Below are 23,064 nucleotides of genomic sequence, written 5' to 3' on the forward strand. Positions count from 1 at the left end.
GGATCTTCACTGTAGCCTCACAGTATACAGTGTGGTCAGAAAATGTCCGAAACGCTTGTCGTGATGTTGTAGGGCAGATTGTACTGAGACATAAATGTTAAGAAAGAAACTCGATACGTTGCTCCGTTTCCGAGTTATTTAGCATAGAATTTAGCCAATCGGGGCGTCGCGCGCTCGCATTAAAGCGGCCTGCCAGGGGCGGTGTTGCCCAACGAGTGCTTTGTCTCGTTAGCTGAAACTTGAATTTACGTGCGCGACGATCTGATTGGCTAACTTCTATGCTAAATAACTCGGAAACGGCGCAACGTATCGAATTTTTTTCCTGACATTTATGTCTCAGTACAACTTTCCCTACAACATGACTACAAGCGTTTCAGACATTTTCTAACCACCCTGTATATATTCACTTATGAAATTTGTTATTAACAATCCGAACGAATTCAAATGTAATAGCAGTGTACATGGCTACAACACTAGGAGAAAGCATGATCTTCACTACTCAAGGTTAAATCTAACTTTGGCTCAGAAAGCGGTAAATTATGCTGCCACAAAAGTCTGTGGTCACTTACCTAATAGCATCAAAAGTCTGACAGATAGCCATATAGCATTTAAAAAGAAATTAAAAGAATTTCTGAATGGCAACTCCTTCTGCTCTTTAGATGAATTTCTGGATATAGTAAGTGGGTAATTTCCCCACCCCCACCCCCCAAAAAATATTGTCATGTAGTATTTTGTGTAACGTAATATCTTGTATATACGCCTTTTATTAACCTGACACGTTTCACATATTTACGAAGTGTCGTATTCATGATCTATGGAACAAGTACTAATATAATCTAATCTAATCTTTTCATTCCTGTGGCGACAAACAAGCTGAAATCGTTTCTCCAGTTTCCTGAGGGTAGCACAGTAGACTTCAGAGCTGATCGTTGGACCATGATGGAGGACATCAAACGGAATAACCGCTTCAGAAGCAGAAAAAACCGTCTCCGTGATTTTACCGGCCGAGGTTGCGGCTTTGTGCATTTTCTTCGGAAGAGATTGTCGTTTTGTTTCGAATTGATGAACCCATGTTTCATCGCCTGCGACGATGGTCGACAAAAAAATTGTTCTTGGATTAAACAACTTCTTCTCCTTATCAATCCTTGCTCGCAAAGAAATAACTCTTTCTGCTTCAGATTCGTTAGATTAAAATAGGTTTTAAAAGTAGTTTCTTCCTTTTAATCTCCTACGCCTTCATTTATTACATTCCTTCTCCGACGGCTAGTGCCTTAATGTTGCTCGATCGCGGTGTCATTTCAGATAGCTGATTTCCTCTTTTAGGCAATGCAAAATAGTGCGTAAATGTGCTCCAACAGAACTGCGTAAACGTGCCCCATCGCCAGGTTTGAATTATCTTCGAAGCTACAGTATTAACTTTTAGGCTTTCAGACTATAAAAAATGTACCTTGTCAAGTTGAATAACCTCCTGTAAACAAACACATAATTCTCTGTTCTCAGTTCTAAATGGTATTTCCCCCCTAGGAGCTTCGACAGTTGAGTAACAAAATTTATTCGCTTTGCACAAAAACACAAATATGTTCTTCGCGCCGGAGTGTTCACTCAGCTGGTGCCGCGAAGTTTGGGAGAGACTTCAGTAGGTGCAACACTAATCTTCCATTGTCGGTAGCGCTCTAGCAACAGGGGTTCCCGAGAAACGTGACCCGTGCGTAAACGTGTCCCCGTCTCCCCTATATTATTCAGTGGGAATATAGATTCTTTCTAATAATGTTATACAGTTGAAATTGATGTCTATTATTTTTACGTTTTTACTTATTTGCGTTTGTGTGATTGGCAAGGGCCTCCAGGCACACTCTTAAATATAATCAAGCACCTTTGAGATTATCTTCATACTTAACATAGTAATGTGCAATGCACATTAGTTACACATAATAATAATAAAATAATAATAATAATAATAACACGATCACAATGCCACAAATATAGAATACATCACATACATTCAGCAACAGAAAGATTCACATTAAGCAGAAAGGAGGAGGAAGGGGATTTATCGACATAAAAAACCTACATTATGGACAGGTAGACAATTTAAGAAAATTCTTTGTAGAACGAGCAGAAACTAGCAAAATACACAAGGCAATCACTCATATAAATACATCGGCCACACCATTGCAATATCATAACCACTTCTACAACCCTTTAGATCACATAACATCAACAGATAGAAAGAAAGTAAATTGGAAAAAGAAAACACTACATGGCAAGCACCCGTATCATCTAACACAGCCACACATCGATCAAGACGCATCCTAAGAAAAGGCAATATATACAGTGAGACGGAAGGATTCGTGACTGCAATACAGGATCAAACAATAAATACCAGATATTACAGCAAGCATATTATTAAAGATCCCAATACCACAACACATAAATGCAGACTTTGCAAACAACAAATAGAAATAGTAGATCACATCACAAGCGGATGTACAATACTAGCAAATACAGAATACACCAGAAGACATGACAATGTAGCAAAAATAATACATCAACAACTTGCCATACAACATAAACTAATAAAACAACACGTTCCCACATACAAGTATGCACCACAAAATGTACTGGAGAATGATGAATACAAATTATACTGGAACAGAACCATTATAACAGATAAAACAACACCACACAACAAACCTGACATCATACTCACCAATAAAAAGAAGAAATTAACACAACTAATCGAAATATCCATACCCAATACAACAAATATACAGAAGAAAACAGGAGAAAAGATTGAAAAATACATCCAACTGGCTGAGGAAGTCAAGGACATGTGACATCAGGATAAAGTTGACATTATACCAATTGTACTATCAACTACAGGAGTCATACCACGCAATATCCACCAGTACATCAACGCAATATAGCTACATCCAAACGTATATATACAACTACAGAAATCTGTAATTATTGATACATGTTCAATTACCCGAAAGTTTCTAAATGCAATGTAACATATACCGTACAGTTAAAAGGAAGTGACGCTTGATCAAGGTCCGCGTCACTTTCCATTTTTAACCAAACATAACGTCTGAGACAGGAAAGAATAATAATAATAATAATAAGTCTAGCTCATAATGACAAAGCAGAGGTAGTGCACTGGACTCGCATTCGGGAGGACGGAGGACGACGGTTCAAATCCCCGTCCTGCCATCCTGATTTAGGTTTTCGGTTATTTCCCTGAATCACTCCAGCCAAGTGCCGGGATGGTCCCCTTGAAATGGCACGGCCGGTTCCCTTCCCCATCCTTCCCCACGCCGAGCCTGTGCTCCGTATCTAATTACCTCGTAGTAGATGGGACTTAAAACTCTACATCTTCCTTCCTTAATCTATCTTTAAATACCTTCGGCAGATGAACCCAACATTAAGCTGTATTTATTTTAGAAGTCAAGAGAGACTTACACATAAGCGAGAAAAAAGAAGCAACACTGTTTTGTAAAAAAAGTGTTACACCTGGATGAATTCCACTGGAGATGGAAAAAAGAAACAAGTTCAAAAATGGATCGAAGATACACAGTGAAAGCACGAAGAAATACAGGAGCAATACAAAAAAATAATGTAGAGAACTGTAATTGGCATGTGGACGTCAGAAATCCCAGCGAGAAAAATAAAATGATGATAATAATAAGAAAAATAATAATAACAGACTGTCAAAAAGACGGTTCACTTACTATGGTAAATTAAAAATGGGTAACACATGGTGCAAAGAAGTTTGAAGGGACATGGACGGGCCGGCCGGAGTGGCCGAGCGGTTCTAGGCGCTACAGTCTGGAACAGCGCGACCGTTACGGTCGCAGGTTCGAATCTTGCCTCGGGCATGGATGTGTGTGTTGTCCTTAGGTTACTTAGGTTTAAGTAGTTCTAAGTTCTAGGGGACTGATGACCACAGCAGTTAAGTCCCATAGTGCTCAGACCCATTTGAAACAGTTTTGGACATGGACGAACGCCACATAACTCCACAAGATACTGGGGAAGCCAAGAAGACCGGAGGTATTCGATAGAAAAAATTAGAGAGAAACCTCGACAAATGATGAGAGAAATGTGGAAGGGAATAAAGGAGAATCGGTTCAAATAACTGTAATCCACAGCGGCTCATACGTATCAGAAGCAGAAGAAGAAGAAAAGAAAGAAGAATAGAAATGAGTATAAATATGAAAGTAATGTCAGCACTATTAATACTTAACAAAATTTAATTCCATAATATCAACATTTTACCAAATGGGAGTAATGAAGTGCTAACAGGGTAGATATAACGAAATACTCATACCTCTATTAGTCCAGAAAAGAGAAATAATGGAGTGACGAAGCAAGCGATGAAGAGCGAGTAAGAATCGCGCCACATATCTAGTCGCATGTATCCTAACTGAGTGCAAGATGAACTAATGTGACAAAAGAACAGAACGCTGCACAATAGCTTACGTAGACACTCAAGTATGGCTCGGATCCTCCGGATTTTTCACTATTTGCCTAATGTCTTTCTACAACATTACTACAAATTCGGCAGTAGTATTGAGATTGTGTTTACTTTAAATGAAAAAAAATTAATAGCGTGTAGAGAAGTAAGAGAGTTTACCGAATACAGTTACAGTCTCTTAGGCTCAATTTAGTTGCGCTTTGAGGGTTGTGTCCAGATGATTTTACTGTGTTTTTGATAGCGTACATGTGTACAGTAGAAAAGTATGAGAAGGACTATATGACGAAAAAGATTACCTGATTAACTTGTGTTGCCATATCGGGATCGTCTGTAATTTTTAGGATTCAGTATGAGACCCAAGGCTTGTGCCCATCTGAATAGCGGTGATCCAAAACCCAAAAAAAGTGAGGTAATATGCGTGAGTAGGAGAAAATTCGCGGTACTGTTGGATTACATACTCGTCGATGATATGGTATAACCAATCATTAATATTTAGGGCTGTCTGTGGAGAAGGGACATGAATGGTTTTGTAGAATAATGCCGCGGCTTCGTAAGCGCTTAAGAAAATCTCGTCCAACAATTCTTGAGTATTGTTCGTTAATATGAGACTACATTAACCTTGGCAAATGCATTCGATTAGAAAGTTTCAGCGAAAAAATGGCTTTGTTTAGCATCCGAGGGAGCGTCACATAAATACCCAGTGAAATACAGCGACAATACAGCTGAGTCGTGTACGTGTGTAAATGTCTTCCTCTTAAATTTCCGAGAGCTTGCGTTCCGAGGAAAGGAGAGATACATACGCGGTCCAGTCACATTAACGTGACCACTTGCCAGGAGCCTGCATAATCTCTTTTTACAGCGCAGACATGTAGGGTAAAGAGTCAGTGAGTTTCTAGAAGGTACTGAAAGGATGTAGAGCCATGCCGACTCCAATGCCATGTCCAGCCACTTTCAAGGTTAAGGATTCGTGGTGCGAACAGCCCGATTGAAGTGGTCGCACGGATTCTCTATTTGGTTTAAAACAGGGGAGTTTGATGGCTAGGGGAGTACGGGAAACCCATCCTGGTGCACTTCGAACCGCGCATGTACAATGAGAGCGGTGTGACACGTTGAATTGTCCAGATAATTGATGCATCGTGCCGAGGAAACACAAACTACATATAGGGGTGGACATGGTCCCTAAGAATAGATGATGCTATTGTTCATCCATTCTGCCTACCAAAATGAAGTCATCCAGGGAACGACACGAAAACGTTCCTCAGACCATAACGTGTCCTGCTTCGGCCCGGACCCTTCTAACGATTGTTGTAGTACCGTATACGCCAACGGCCATCTCCCCGATGGACAATAAAACGTTATTCATCTGAAAAGACCAGCTGTTACCACTCAGTGGACGTCCACTGGCGTGCAAATTCCAACCTTCGTCGCCGATTGACAGCAGTCAGCATGCAGGGACCAGGCGCCTGCTGTGGAGGCCCACACGCAGCAACTTTCGCTGAACTGTCGTTGATGAGACACTCTTGGTAGCCCCTTGTCTGGGCCGTCAGAATCTCAGCATCTGCATGTCTATTCGCCCGTACACACCTCCCCGGCCGTCGTTCATCCCTGCCATCACACGGCACGCGAACAGTTTACAAACTTAACCATTAATGATAACATGTAAGCTTTCACGGCCGGCGACTTCATTAGGTGCTGCAGCCGGCCCAAAAAAAAAAAAACTCTGAAATGGTATCGATACGTGGATGACACCTTTCTGATACGGAATCATGCTGAAAAGGAACTGAGTGATTTTTTGGTGCACATAAACAGTTTCAATCCAAAGATACAATTCACCATGGAGAAAGAGAGTAATGGACAACTACGTATTTTGGATGTATTGGTTATTAAACGGGCAGATGGGACTTTAGGGCACAAGGTATATAGGAATGACACACACACCGATCGTTACCTACATAAGAATTCGAATCATCATCCTAGGCAGAAGAGAGGAGTCATAAAATCTTTAGTGGACAGAGCTAATAAGACCTGTGAGCCAATTTACTTGCAAGGTGAATTAAGCCATTTGCGAACGGCTTTCAAGAGAAATGGGTACACTGAAAAGGAAATAGATCGAGCACTCCACCCTAGAAGAAAAGTGTCCGAAAATACACGACAACAACAACCGTCGGCTGTAAAAGCTTTTCTTCCATACCCCAGGTGTGTATAAATTCCGTGTAGCTGTGGCATGGTTTATATTGGAACAACTAAAAGGAGTGTTAATACCCGCCTAACGGAACACAAAAGGAACTGTAGATTGCGACAGATTGACAAATCAGCTGTAGCGGAACACGTTTACAAAGGCGGTGATCACGAAATAAAAATTTAGTGAGACAAACGTGATAGCGAGGACCTCACATTATTATACTCGCATGTATAGAGAAGCTACAGAGATCTACAAGCAAGGAAATAATTTTAATAGAAAAGAAGAAGGATTAAAACTAGACAAGATATGGCGGTCGATTTTGTACCAACGAAGTGACTATCGATTACCTGTAATCGAGAGAGATGGCACTAGTTAGAGATAGTTTTAAAGTCGAGAGCACGTGACGAGTGGTGGCGCTATCTATACGCTCTATATAAGCGGGACCACCAACGCTTAGCAGCCAGTCGCCGACTCACCTCAGATGATGTTGCCCGCAGTAGCCAACGAAACGTCAGGAAGGAGAAGAAGTTTTATATATGGATCACGGCAATTCAGCCCGGAAGTTTTAATTAATGTTAACCATTAATGCTTTCACCCTTGGCCAGAACGCTAGTGATCGTGGCCTTTTGGACGTCAGCTGATTTGCTCCGTTTCCGCATTACGACAATGACTGCACTGTTTCCCGCGTTTCCTCTACACGCTTTACATACCATCCGCTGCCAGTTCTGTCACGTGCCGTCTGTGAGTGCTTATTGTAGGTTGACATCAGATACAGAGAGTGGTCATATTAATATGACTGGTACGCGTATTACTTCCTCCAGTATAAATTTTGGGTTATGATCAAATGGTTCAAAACGACTCTGAGCACTATGGGACTCAACTTCTGAGGTCATCAGCCCCCTAGAACTTAGAACTACTTAAACCTAACTAACCTAAGGACATCACACACATCCATGCCCGAGGCAGGATTCGAACCTGCGACCTAGCAGCCGCGTGCTTCCGGACTGATGCGCCTAGAACTGCTCGACCACAGCGGCCAGCGGTAATGATCATGACAATAAAAACAGAGATATTCAGGATTACACGGAGATGTACTGACAGTCTTTTTTACTCTGTGGTGTCAGTGAGTGAAGAGAGAAGGCAATGGAAGGCTACATGTACCGCGCATCCTCCACAATACACTGCAGTGGTTCCCAACAGGTGGTCCGCGGACCCGCCAGGGGTCCACGAGCTATGCCAGGGGGTTTCGCAAGATGCTATTAGAATAAAAAATATATTAAATATATTTCGTATAATTATAGATTTTTTTGTTTTGGCCGCTTCTTGCATGAGCTGAGCTTTAGCGAACGCTATCTTCTTCGTCTAGCGTCTTCCTAGAGCCAACTGACACAAGCACACACACACTCAGTTTGAACTCATCTCATTAAGAACTGAAAATTAAAACTAACTGTATACTGATGGAGTACTCTGTTGTAACCGTATTTTTTCAAATAAATAATACCTTGTATGAAATTAGTGTTTTCTTATTTTTCACACATGTCTACTCAATGCAATCTCAAGTGTAGTACACTTGAAAAACCAATACACTCAGTTTTAATTTTTTCCTGGTATTTTCAGTTCATACTCAATTTTTATTTTTTTAAGGAGTTTGTTATACTAAACACCCAGATTTGAAGACAAAAATTTTGAGCAATAATAAAAAATTTTGCAATAACAATGATGGCTAAATTGAAAAAGTTTTAAGCTCAATATTTTTTCAATAATGAAAATGTCAACGTTTTTTCTAAGTACCAAAAATAGAAAACCTATAAAAAGACTCTTAATTTTGCTTTTTGGGTACTTGATAACGTGATATTGCAAGGTACCAATCATGCTCGATGAGGGGGTCCTTGAGAAAATTTTGTTGGGAACCCCTGCACTATACTAAAGATACGTATCGTATGTGGAATCAGATCTGCTACTTTAAAGCTTAAACAGAACCTATTCTTACCCTCTTCCTTTTCCTAGACCTGTGTAATGCAGTAGTGGAAATTGTGCAAATAGATATCCGGACATAATCATATTCACTTGATCTAGAATCTTCATCTGCTGGTACAATGATCTAGGAGATAACTGTCTTATCTATGGAGACCATCATTGCCACAGATCGTGTATTTCATGTAGAGGGCAGTGAAACCAGGGTGACTCAAGTTGATATGGAGACTTATCAACTTTAGTTCTTCTGACGCTCCGCTAGTGAGTACAACAGAAAGTGAATGAAATGGTGTGGGTTCAGAAATTGCCGTCTGCCAATCTCCGTAAGGTAAATTATGGAGAACAGACGCAGCTCTCGATATTTGATTTGAACATATGGCTGTAATAAAATTGAGTTTTACATTCGCTGATCGATTTCAGAAATAGGGCTTTTATCACATTAGCTCAAAAACTAAGCATTATGCTTGAGGTTTACTTAACCATACAGCAAAAAATAGTTCGACTTTGTATACGGCCCTACCAGCCGGTAGAAAGGGGCGATGTTCTTTTTTTTTTCATTTCTGAAAGATATCACTGTGCAGTAGTCATCAGTCCGGAAGTATGAATGGCGTACCTTACTGGGAGCACGTACCATGTTAAGCCACGTAAAACAGGAAGTGGCTTAGCAATTCCATCTGACAGTCTTCTACATCTACATCTACATCCATACTCCGCAAGCCCGCATCTCGTGGTCGTGCGGTAGCGCTCTCGCTTCCCACGCCCGGGTTCCCGGGTTCGATTCCCGGCGGGGTCAGGGATTTTCTCTGCCTCGTGATGGCTGGGTGTTGTGTGCTGTCCTTAGGTTAGTTAGGTTTAAGTAATTCTAAGTTCTAGGGGACTGATGACCATAGATGTTGAGTCCCACAGTGCTCAGAGCCATTTGAACCATACTCCGCAAGCCACCTGACGGTGTGTGGCGCAGGGTACCTTGAGTACCTCTATCGGTTCTCCCGTCTATTCCAGTCTCGTATTGTTCTTGGAAAGAAGGATTGTCTCTCTGATTTTATCCTCATGGTCTGTTCGCGAGATATACGTGGGAGGGAGCAATATACTGCTTGACTCTTCGGTGAAGGTATGTTCTCGAAACTTTAACAAAAGCCCGTACCGAGTTACTGAGCGTCTCTCCTGCAGAGTCTTCCACTGGAGTTTATCTATTTCGCGATTACTAAATGATCCTGTAACGAAGCGCGCTGCTCTCCGTTGGATCTTCTCTATCTCTTCTATCAAACCTATCTGGTACGGATCCCACACTGCTGAGCAGTATTCAAGCAGTGTGCGAACACGCGTACCGTAACCTACGTCCTTTGTTTTCGGATTGCATTTCCTTAGTATTGTTCCAATGTATCTCAGTCTGGCATCTACTTTACCGAAGATCAACATTATATGATCATTCCATTTTAAATCACTCCTAATGCGTATTCCCAGATAATTTATGGAATTAACTTCTTCCAGTTGCTGACCTGCTATTTTGTAGCTAAATGATAAGGGATCTATCTTTCTATGTATTCGCAGCACATTACACTTGTCTACATTGAGATTCAATTGCCATTCCCTGCACCATGCGTCAATTCGCTGCAGATCCTCCTGCATTTCAGTACAATTTTCCGTTGTTACAACCTCTCGATACACCACAGCATCATCTGCAAAAAGCCTCAGTGAACTTCCGATGTCATCCATTAAGTCATTTATGTATATTGTGAGTAGCAACGGTCCTATGACACTCCCCTGCGGCACACCTGAAATCACTACTTCGGAAGACTTCTCACCACTGAGAATGACATGCTGCGTTCTGTTATCTAGGAACTCCTCAATCCAATCACACAATTGGTCTGATAGTCCATAAGCTCTTACTTCGTTGATTCTTCCTGTAGCTTTTCATTCATTTCTCTAAATAACTTGCTTGAAGAGTTTTTTCAACAATACTGCAGCAACGATTTTACGCACACTTGTCCAATTGGACGAGAGATCAGTGTCTGATGAACTTAAGTTCGCGGTTGGAGTGATCAGTCTTCGCACGGTTCGGATGAAAATCGGAACTGTGGAAGATGATTCATACGAGAGTGGAGACGTGACATGGGGTATGTGAGAAATGGGAGCATCGTAGTGAATCATACGTATTGATCAGCGATGAATGGACACGTAAACAGAGCAGGGGCTTTCGCAACTAGTCTAGGGACTTCACCGCGCCGTAACATAACGGGAAGGGCAGTGTCGTCACGGGCAAGAGTGCGCGATGTACCGTTCAGACACGCATGCAGTATTTCGTGTGCATCTTCTGTCTGTCTGTACAAATGTGATCCTAATATGATGCAGGCAGTATACAGAGTTGAAGTCCTACATCACGTCGGTTTACTGCAGAAGTATCGGTGAAGTTTTCAAAAATGGTTTAAATGGCTCTGAGCACTATGGGACTTAACTTCATTAGGTCATCAGTCCCCTAGAACTTAGAACTACTTAAACCCAACTAACCTAAGGACATCACACACATCCATGCCCGAGGCAGGATTCGAACCTGCGACCGTAGCGGTCGCGCGGTTCCAGACTGTAGCGCCTAGAACCGCTCGGCCACCCCGGACGGCGACGAAGTTTTACGGTCGCATACAATGATTTTTGTGGACACGGAACTACTCCTCTACGGGAATTGATATACGGTCAACAAGCCTTGATCTCTTGAAATTCGACTTGTTCGGCTCGTTTTCGAAATACAGAGGCTATAAATAAAGACGTCCCTGTTAATTCCGTGTTTCTCTATTTGCATTAAGTAATAAACAAGATTCTTGCTTACAGAACAGTGGAACATGTATACTTTTGGATGGAATAGGCTGCTTGACAAAAACAGTGTGGCAAAGGGAACGTGGAAACTGAATGAAACTTGCCGGATTGAGACGGCATGTAATGTTATTTCAATGACTGTTATGTAGAGTGAAATTTATGAAAAAAGTTGTCAGTATGTGACCACTTCTCTCCTGAGGCAAGCTGGTCCTTTATACCCTAGTTTCTGACGATGGAGCGGAGTCAACGTTCGAGATATTGAAAAAGGCAAGTAGCAAGAGTGCACGATCATTGTCCTGTTGAAAAATGGCATCACAGTACTGTCGCATGAGAACTCACACATGAGGACGCAGGATGTCCATGACGTATCATGGTGGGGTCACTTTGCCCTGTATCGCTACCAGCCGTGACTTGATGTCATTTCTGAAGGCTGCCCATGCCGCAATGACAGTCGTAACATCGGTGTGCATCTCCAGAGCGTTGGAAAAAGGGACATTCTCCCAAGTTCGCCGCCATACTCACCGACGATGGTCACCCGAGACAGTGGAAGACCGCCATTCATCGCTAAATGCGCTCATCAGTGGTCCATTTTTCCCGCTCGCGGCACCAATGCAAACGCAGCTGTTTGTCTTCTGGTATTAACGGCAACCAACGCATCTGAAGCATGTGAAGAACTTACGGCGTTCTTGATGCACAGTATGGTGATTCTCCCTTGTTGTGGTCGACATATGGTCCCGGCGGAGGTTCGAGTCCTCCCTCGGGTTGGGTGTGTGTGTTTGGCCTTAGGATAACTTAAGTTAAGTAGTGTGTAAGCTTATGGACTGAAGACCTTAGCAGTTATGTCCCATAAGATTTCACACACATTTGAACTTTTTTTTTGGTCGACATAGTAGAGTGGAATGTTCAGGATAAGTGTGCCCGCTCTCTCGTTTCCATGTAGTCCAACGTCGGGCTACTGTCACACCGCAAATCTGTGTATTGCGCGTTTGTACCATCAGACGTACCCCGATAAGGTCCCCTGCTAACTGTGGATTTCGACTACAGCGATACGTTGGATTGTTTAATTAGGTCATATTTCTGCCGCCCCTGGAAGCAGTTAGATAGGCAACCTGTAACTATGCCAGGTTGAGTTTAGCCGTTTGATAATTAATAAGACCACCTGCACGCCAGTTCTATTTTGTCACTGTTTAAAACATGTTTCGACCTGTTAATAGCGAAAAGGAGGCACCAGTTAATCTCTGTAACATATAAATACATACCCAAAACAACGACAGATGAATGCACTCACGCGTCAGAGTTTCAGTATTTGCTTTGTTTGCCATCTGAAGGCTGACAAACTAAATGTGGTGAAAATCATGGCTTCACCTGACTCACCAGGACAAAAAGCCGCTGCCATATTCGGGGAAGGAAAAGTACTTTCATGCATGAGGCTGTCATGACACAGTATAAATATCTTTAGCAAAACGCTTGTGTGCATTTGAACATTTTCATATACAAGGAAATTAACGATGATTTTTAAGTTATTAGCGATTATGCTTGGCGCAAGTTCTCAAGTTCACATCTCTTTCACCCGTATTAAGTCATTACATATGTAGTTCTGTGCATCCTTGTTCGTCGAATAAATTTTTCCATCTGCGGCCATCGCCGTTAAGGATAGCACTTACATAGATTGCGTAAACGTCCATTTTGAGTGCAAAACTGCGGAGAAATTATATGCAATTTGAATTCGTAATGCTCAGATCCGTAAAGCAGTAACTGAAGACAATTACACAAGCCATTCAAAAAAGTAGCCAGCCTTTGCCGCAAATCCAAGGTCGGTGTGTAGCTGGCATCTGGGGAATACCTTCCGCAGACGAAAACAGAAACTTCCTCTTTTTCTTCTGTGTACGACTCTTAATTACTAAAACTGTCACCTTACTCTTCGTACGCATATGATATTCATGGTGGAATAAATAAACAGACTCCACTCGATGTCTCTTACAAGAGCATACGTCGACCTCAGCTACGCGGCAACATTAAGTCCCTTGCAGCAGAAATATCTTGTCGAAATTAATGTGCACTAGAAGGGCGAAGTAGGAACAGATGCGAATACAATCACCACTCACAGGCGAGCTGCGAATTTATACAGCATAATTCTGCGATTTACAACCACAAGAACGAACGGAAAAAATGTCGGCCAGTGACATTGAGACACAGAGATATGCAAAGTACAGAATTCTGGTTATCATAGGTGTGAAGATGTCTTCTGTACAGTTGAATGTACGTATCCAAGAATGGAAACACTTTGGACAGTATAAAACTATCGGCTTTACATAATTATTCATTAGACACTCTGTTTTGCTTCTGAATAACATTGTCCGCACATTCATTGGAGGTAATGTCATTTTCTCGTTTACTTCTTCGATCCACTAAAAGATGGCGACTAGATATTATTTTACATTCTGAGCTGAAGAAGAACGAAGTTCATGCGTTACATTAAATCGTCAGTTGATAGATGAGTGAACGATGTGACACAAACACATATCGTCAAGGGTCTATCAGCCTACGTGAGCAGCTTTAGAACTGCCATGTTCATTATTGGTGTCTTGCAATCATTGAGAAACTAAACTCCACGAACAAAATTTCGAAGGTTGTTCTGAATCTTTTGGCACAAGGAGTCCGTAACCACTGCTAGCTTGTTGCAAATGATGTTAACTTCGATCTTTTCAGTTTGTTACTGTAATTACCTTTCTGTAAAAATACTTAAATAACAGTGAAAAATTATGAAATATGCAATCACCAAAACGTACCACACAAAGCTTGAAGTAATGATTATGTGAAAATGCAAAAGTTTACGATCTCTGCGGGAACAGCTGAGCGTAAAGTAGCGTCTTATGTGCCTCCCTGCAACTGCGTTCAGTGCCAATACACGAGGAGCTTACCGACCAACTCTTCATCAGTAAAACTATACATACCGCGGTGGTACACAATTGCAACTGAAACACTGCTTGAAAAGGAAATTCGAGACAGAACCGATCAGTACAGACAGGGAGCTTGAGATAGAGGATTGTCGGGAGCAAGTGTCGTCAGCGAAAGAACCAGTTTGTTTGCAAACAAGACAGGCGGCTCATGCCGAACGCGTTTGCACTGCTGTGCAGGTATTTTCAGTACCATAAGGGTCCAAAAATAATGGGAGTAGCTAACCAAATGAAGCGTGCCTATTCTGTAACGAGCCACGGGACACAACGTACACTCGAGGTATAGTGTTCGAGTAATGGTTTCCACTGTAAAAGTAATCAAAAATCTGTAACTGTTTCTTGTACGAGGGGCGTTCAGAAAGTAAGCTCCGATCGGTCGCGAAATGGAAACGACTATGAAAATCCGATAAAGCTTTGCACAGATGTGTTGGGTAGTGTCTCTAGTATAACCCCAGTTAGCATCACGTCGCTCTTCTCATTTCTGAGCTCGCAGTGAGTGCGTAAAGATGTCTAGAAAATAGTGTCTGCCGCCAAGTACGAGGGCCTGGTGAGAAATTTCGCCTGAAGCTATGCAGCTAACATTACATAACTGTCGTGCTGTTTCGTCTTCACGACAATTCTCAGCCGCATTCTGCAGGGGCAATGAAGATGCTCCTGTATCGTTTTCAAATGGAAATGTGAGATTACCCACAATACAGTCCGCAATTGTCTCCCCCTGAGTTTCATCTCTGGTCACATGAACCGCTGTCTTTGAAGACAACATTTTGACACAGACAACGAGGTGTAGGCCAGCGTGGAGAATTGGCAGAAAGCACTGGCGGCTGCCTTTTATGATGAGGCTATTGAAAAGTTGGTACAACGCTATGACAAAAGTCTAAGTCAGAACGGCGACTACGTAGAGAAGTAGCTGAAAGGTGTAGCTAATTGTTACAAGTAAAACATTTCTGATGTTCACTGTGGTTTCAATTTGGCAATCAATCGGAGCTTACTTTCTGAACAGGCCTCGTATTTCATGCGGTCAGTGAAGTGTCTAGCTTACCGGCCCAAGGCACATGGCAATGCCTACCATTCGTCCATCATCCTCCGCCTGCTCCATCGCCGTACGGCAGCTATGGAAGTTAGTGCAGTTAGCGATGCGACAACGTAACCTTCCTACGAAATTTTCGATATTCAGGATGTAAATTTTAAGTTGATAAACCAGAATAATTCGAAAAATAAGCTTCACACGAAAAAACTTGTAGAACCCAAAGTTGGTTATTGTCGAGGGGGACATCTGCTGGTGCTAAAATTAGCCCGTCACCCCAGCCTCCTGGGGGTGGGGTGGGAGGCAACTTTAAAATTTCAAATGGGAACCCCCATTTTTTATTGCAGAATCAGATTCTACATAAAAAGCTACGTACATTTTGTCTTAAACATTTGTTTTGATTCTTGGTAGTTGGCGCTGTAATTCAAGAAAATCCATGTTCTCATTTTTGCGTGGAAAATGGTTACAGCAGTCAAAAGACACTACTGTCACTAACCTATAAATAGAAATTTTGTGGACTGACATTAATAATACTCGTAAATATAAACTTCAATATTAATTGATACTTCATAAAGCGGGTACATTATTTTTACAGGAACTGTAGGAAGTTGAGACTTGCTTAAAAAACAGTTTAGACTCTTGAGACTACAGGTTTCTCTACAAATTTTATTTCCACAAACATCTATTTTTCCCAAAACTTTGTTTTTGTGCTTTGGACCCTAATGGTTCTCAATGCCTCAATTAAATAGTAGACGCTGTAATAATGTGCTATGTAGGTCTTTCAACCAATTTGCTAAAAATGATCCATGTGATTTTCGTACTTAAATAGTTAGTGAATGAATTATGCTGGAAGGGAGTCAGACAATGATACTGCTTATATGCGCGCACCACTTTTAACGTAAGCGGCACGCATCGCATTGCAGGTACCAGACAGCCATGGTGCAGCTATACAGCCGGTGGAGTATCTAGATGTCGAAGTGATGGGTCCGTTGGCGTAACTGGGTAACCGACGGCCAGACAAACTTTGATATTGTGGACCCCCTTCCTCTTTTCACCTGTCCTCACCTTCCCCGCCGACATCAAGTTTTGGTTTAATCTCTACAGCTGCTTAGCCCGTTTATTCATTTAGTTATTGACATCAACACTTAAAAGAAGTAAAAGGTGGACATTTCAATAATTTATATGACGTATATGTGCAGACTGAAGCAACGAATGAAAATTTGTACCAATACCGGGATTCAAACCTGGATCTCTTGCTCACTAAATTGGTCTGAGCACTATGGGACTTAACATCTGTGGTCATCAGTCGCCTAGAACTTAGAACTACTTAAACCTAACTAACCTAAGGACATCATACACATCTATGCTCGAGGCAGGATTCGAACCTGCGACCGCAGCGGTCACGCGGTTCCAGACTGAAGCGTGTAGAACCGCACGGCCACACCGACCGGCCTCTTGCTCACTAGGCAGATAAGCTAACCACGACTCTTAACCTGACACAATGGCTTTACAGAACTGCACGGACTATCTTAGCACGCATCCTGCCTCAGTCCAAACTCCCTTTACGCTTCAGCCCACATGGTATTCCCCCTAAACACAAGCAGCATTGCAGAGGCTCTCGAACTGTATTGGAACAGCACCTCAAGCATCCCGACTGAAACACACGCATGGGTGCTCTAATCAGATGAAACTATAAGGTTTCAGAGACCTAGCCAAGTCTCAAATATCTATGATGTGTATATGCAGGTTGAAGCGACGAATTCGAGACTTCAAAGGGTAGCTGGAACCTTATAGCTTCATTTGATTTCAATAATTCTCATTTTTCCATGTTTATTGGCGTAACTATTTTCCGCAGTATGTGTATAAACTTTCCTTTTATAAACTGAAACGCCATTTTCTTGCTGCAATCTATATTTATTGATGTCACAAATGCGCTTCAACTATTACATGAACCATCTTAAGTGAATTTAATCGGGAATAAAGGAGTCTCATTTCTCTATGCGATACTTATATATCAGAACACAGGTCACATCATAATTTTTAAAGTAATACATCTTCACTTGTAATTATTCTTTTTTCTGATTGAAATCTGCGTTTCCTCTCATACGTCCCGCTCTAAACTATTGAAAATGCGTAGTTGCTCTTTATTAAGACGTAATTGAATTATCTCGCGGCTGCAGGTAGTAGTTGACTTTCTGATAATGACTGATAGTCAACCGCAAGATTGCAGACAAAAGTTGCGTAATAATAATTTTAGTACTGGAAAACTGAAAGTGCAATTTTACAACAGTCGCGACTCATTTCACTATCGAGTCTATTTAAATTCTTTCTTGCAAGTACAGTACTGTAGTTTCTGGTTGAAAATGGGTGTGATATGCAACAACCGAAAAAAATGTTTACATGTGAATCTGAATTGATTTTAACTTTTCTTTAGATCATTTTATTGTGGTTGCTGTTGTGAAACAGGTTGTAGTTTGCGGCCTGTACCTCATCTGTGGCCTAGGTCTGTAACGTACGCTAGTGAAATGGTGGTTAGCACTTCGAATCTTGGTTGCTAAAAAAATTTCAACACCAGTATTTGTCTGTTAAGGGGAGGAGAGACGCTGATCACCAGGGTCTACGTTTAAGTTCTGGGCTAAGTTCCAAACCTCAGAGAGTGAATAAATGAGACACTGCGGGTGGTGACCGCTCCATCGGAAAAGAACGTTTAGCTGGCGGCACCCTGTAGTGAACTGTGTACCGATATCGGGTTTCACCCTCTGCTTTGACTCTACAACATAAACGCAACACTGCGCCGCTCACACATTCACTTACGAGACGTTACATGGAAGCGGACCGAGTGAAGTCAATTTAAAAAAGCTCACACTAGCTCATGAACTACACGTATTCAGTACTGATCTTCACTGGCATTCTAACCATCGTTGTTGTACAGTGATACTAACTTCTGCAAAAGCTCCTCTTCTTTTGAGAATTGTGAGAAAGTAAATTGTGTTTTTTACGGTAACGTTTGTATCAGCAAACATATTTCTCTTTTGGAATGAATGTAAATTATAACAAACATTTACATAAACATTAACATGCTGTTCGAAAGATGAAAATCGACTGCCACAAAAACATGGTTTATACGAGGGATACACTTGAAAGTGATTTTTTCTAAACATACGAGCAAATTTGTTAATTGTCATCATTTAAAGAATTTGTGTGCATCGAAAAATGACTTTGATTGCAAAACTTTTGCGGGCTATGAATTTTTTTTTACGGTTTTAAATTGTAATCAACCCCTAAACAATGAGAAGATCAACATAATAATGCATTTGGAGGAAAAGGCATCTAAGGCAACAGATTATATTTTGCATATCAGATTCAAAATAGATCGGTTTTTTCTTAGTGGGAACTTTCCTCAGGTGAACTGTGGTAATTGATGAAAACATTGCCACAGCAGGAGCAATGCTTGAAGAACATTGACGGACATCTTACCGATTTATCGGAGAGACATTGGGCATTGGTATGGATCGAAACATTGTACATCAACTTCGTCGTGGGATAGCTTTGTTGCCGTTGGATTTCACATAAACTTACTCCCAATCGAAAACAACAACACATTGATTGCTGCATAGAAACTGCGAAAAAAATTCCAAGGCAGACCTTCAGATTTGCTTTGGAATATCGTTACTGGTGATAAAACTTGGATTTATTGTTATGATCCTGAAAAGAAATCTTTCGGCTTAACAGGTGTATGGAACGGAAAATAAGTCTACAAAAAGTCCGACGAATTCGTAGTGCTGTTAACAAGATAGTTTCTAGTTTTCTTTCTAAAACAGGTCATATTGCTACTATAGCATTAGAAGTTAGACGTACCGTTACTGCCAGTTGGTACACAAATGTCTGTTTACGCAAACTTTTGTAAAAGTTTGTGATAGAAACCCAAAGGGAAAAATATTTTCACATCATGACAATACATCGTCGCATACAGCAAAACAAACGACAGAGTATCTGGATGTCCTAACAGTTCCGATATCGGACTGACTAGCTTACATTCGTAACAGGAACTGATCCATTCATTTCAGCTGTCTTCATAAGAGTGAGGAAACACTGAGAATAAAACCGTCTATATAACTTAATATATTTTCATTCATTGGACATTTCTGTTATTGCCATCATTAGATCTATAATTAAGATGAATGTAAACACAGAAATGAGAGGCGAAGTGTACATTAAAAGCAACGGAAGGCAACAAATTAAAACATTTACTTATCATTAGAAATCGTAAAATATCTGCATCTACATCTAATTCTACACTTCTGAATCACTCTGAAGTGCATGAAACGTCCCACGGTACCGGTTATTAGGGCTTTTTCTCGCTCCATTCGCCTATGGAGCGCAGGGAAAACTGATTGCTGAAATGCCTCTGTGGGTGCTATAATTAAGCTACGTAGGCGGTTGTAGTGTATTCTAAGAATCATCATTTAAAGCCTATTACCTTTGTTAGTAGACTTTCTCGTGATGGTTTCTGTTTATCTTCGAGTGTCTTTCAGTTCTTTTCTTTCAACATCTTTGTGACACTCTCCTGTGGATCAGACAACCCTGTGAGACGATTCGTGCTGCCCTTCTCTGTATACGTTCAACATCCCCTGCTAGTCCTATTTGGTACAGGTCCCACACGCCTGAGCAGTATGTTAGGATGGATGGCGTGACTGATCTGTAAGCAATTCCATACCATTATTGCACCAATAAAAAGAAGTCTCCACCTGTTTTACCCACGGCTGAGCCTATGTGATCGTTCCATTTGATATCCCTACTAAGTGTTACACCCAAGTATTTGTATGACTTAACCGGTGACTCACTAGTATTATATTCATAGGATACTATTTATTTATTTATTTTCGTTCTGTGCACAATTTTACATCTTTGAACATTTAAAGGCCGGCCGCTGTGGTCGAGTGGTTCTAGGCGCTTCAGTCCGAAACTGCGCTGCTGTTACGGTCGCAGGTTCGAATCCTGCCTCGCGCATGGATGTGTGTGATGTCCTTAGGTTGGTTAGGTACAAGTAGTTCTAAGTCTAGGGCACTGATGACCTCAGATGTTAAGTCTCATAGTGCTTAGAGCCATTTAAACCATCTCTACATTTAAAGTTCAGTGTTAGATGCAATAGACATACGAGGTGTTACTGAAACTGACAATGAACTTTGTTTTAAGAGTTCTAAATATTGGTGGTTGTTATCCCTTCTGTTACTTCGTAGTTTTGTCACCTGATAATGCAAACTTAACATTTTTCAATATTATGTTATTTTAATCTTAATTACCGATCTCATTGTAGCTGCAGCCGAAACAACGTAATACATGAAAATATATTAAGCCATGCAGTCGCCTTTGTTCTCAGCAAACCACAATGATCACAGACTCATGTACGAATGAGTTAACAGTGTTACAAAGTCACGTTCATTATAATTACCCGGGCTGTTATGCCGTGGTCGGTTGATGAATTCTGTGTCAATTCCCAACGTTTCGTCCCCGTCTTCGGAGGACATCTTCAAGGGGGTCTGTAGCTCGATGGAAGGTCCAACACACTGCAATGGTACTTGAATTACGTAACCATTACGGCACCTCATCTGAATCTCTCGATACCAGTAATATTCTACTCTATTTCTGTAAAGTAGTTGACATATTTCTGAGACAACATTCAGATCTGATTTCATTAATGTAGAAGTACTTTGATTCATCGATATGTTTGTATTGCAATGATATTATTCTTGTGTGTATTCTTTCTTTTGTCACTATGATCTTTCACGTGCTTGTAACTCTTGATTTTTGGGCGCGTAAGCGGTTAGTTAGTTAGAGAGTCGGACCTTGAGAGGGTCAAGTCTTGGACGTCATGTTGAAAAGACGTATATTGTAGTCAGCTTATAAAATGTGAACTTTAACAGTGAGGAAGATGTTTTCAAGTATGTTTTGTATTGTGAAGTGATGTTTTTTGTGTTACGTGATATTGCAACAAAAGCAATAAAAAAGAAGTGTAACTTAAATTCGGAGTGCTGATTACTTTTTTACATCACCATTGTGCTAACTTTCAAAGGTTTAATCTTCAAGAATGGTTTGTGAAACGCATCTATAAAACTTTTGAATATAGCAGAATAAAACCTAGGCCTCTTTGCATCCGAGCTTGGAATCACCACCACCTAGATTTTCGACGATTGAGCCATGATTTTACAACGAGACCAGCGTGGGAAACACAAAAAGATGAGTGCCTAGTTTATTTATTATTACATGAAATGACTTTATTAACTGTGCTCTAATGACACCTGCCACGTAATAACTTTGTTGTTGCCCGAAGATGCAGTGTTTAGCAGCGTGAGCAACACCACAATCATTATTAAATTTTGACCTTTGTTGTGGTAGGGTTGTTAGAACACCCACTGGCTACTCAGTAGCGAGCCAGTGGGTGTGTTGGACCTTCCATCGAGCTACAGACCCCCTCCGCAGACGGGGACGAAACGTTGGGCATTGACACAGAATTCATCAACCGACCACGGCATAACAGCCCGGGTAATTATAATGGACCCGACATTTCCGGCCGTGAAAGTCTACATTTTACTATCAGTGTTACAAAGTTTCCACGAAGGAAAGAAAAAGCGTTTTCGATGCCGGGAATCGAACCTCGGTCTCCCGGATAGTATAGGGACACGTTGACAGCTGAGTTACAGACGTGATCGATCTCATTTAGTGGCATTTTTAAAGTCACAGACGAAATTTAGGCACAGTCACGCAGCCACGGTGGGTGTGTTGGACCTTCCATCGAGCTACAGACCCCCTTGAAGATGTCCTCCGCAGACGGGGACGAAACGTTGGGAATTGACACAGAATTCATCAACCGACCACGGCATAACAGCCCGGATAATTATAATGGACATGACATTTACGGCCGTGAAAGTCTACATTTTAGTATTAGTGTTACACAGTTTCCAAGAAAAAGCTCTGTTGTCGATGCCGGGAATCGAATCTTGGTGTCCCGGATAGTATAGGGACACGATGTCAGCTGAGTTACAGACGTGATCGATTTCATTTCGTGGCATTTTTATAGTCACAGACGAAATTTAGGCACTGTCACGCAGCCACAGGCAGACACTTTGAGCGAAGACAATTACGCTCGCCGCAGCACCCTTCGCAGAACGAAGCGCCGGCTGCACTAAGCACTTTCTATTGGCGAAGCCGGGGCGCTGCGGTTGCATATTGGACGGGGGCGACTTTCGCTGCTTGGCTTACCTGCCGTATGTGGGTCGTGAGCGGCGTTGACTGGAGAAGTTGAGACGCCGAACTGAGGTACGCACTTGTTGCGAGCTAGGACGCGCGCGGACTGCTGCCGCGGCCGGCGTGGCCAGCCGCTGTCAAATGGCGCCTGGAGGGGCGGGAACGAGGTGGGGGTAGCGACAGGCACCCAGCGAGTAGCGAAGAGCGACTAGCCGCCGCACAGAAGGGACACCTCATGTGGCGCGCACGCGCGGTGTCTCCTAGACCACAGTAGGCACGTGGCTGACGTATGACCACTTCTCGACTATAATATATAGTAAAGTAACTGTCTCTGCTTTCTGACGAAAGAGTCTGGTCTCCATTACAACGAAGTGAAGCCAACACTAGTCACCAAGGG

General features: G+C 41.8%; 1 protein-coding gene across 2 annotated transcripts in view; it reads right to left on the minus strand.

Annotated features, from left to right (window-relative positions):
* The window catches only part of LOC126473168 (ABC transporter G family member 23-like), a 490,841-nt gene extending 468,072 nt beyond the window's left edge, over positions 1-22,769 (minus strand). For both annotated transcript variants that reach the window (XM_050100049.1, XM_050100048.1), the window contains exon 1: positions 22,683-22,769. The gene's annotated coding sequence lies outside the window, so the exon portion shown is untranslated. The remainder of the gene's footprint in view (positions 1-22,682) is intronic.
* Positions 22,770-23,064: the final 295 nt, after the last annotated feature.

Source organism: Schistocerca serialis, chromosome 4, assembly GCF_023864345.2.
Source record: "Schistocerca serialis cubense isolate TAMUIC-IGC-003099 chromosome 4, iqSchSeri2.2, whole genome shotgun sequence".
Lineage (NCBI taxonomy): Eukaryota > Metazoa > Arthropoda > Insecta > Orthoptera > Acrididae > Schistocerca > Schistocerca serialis.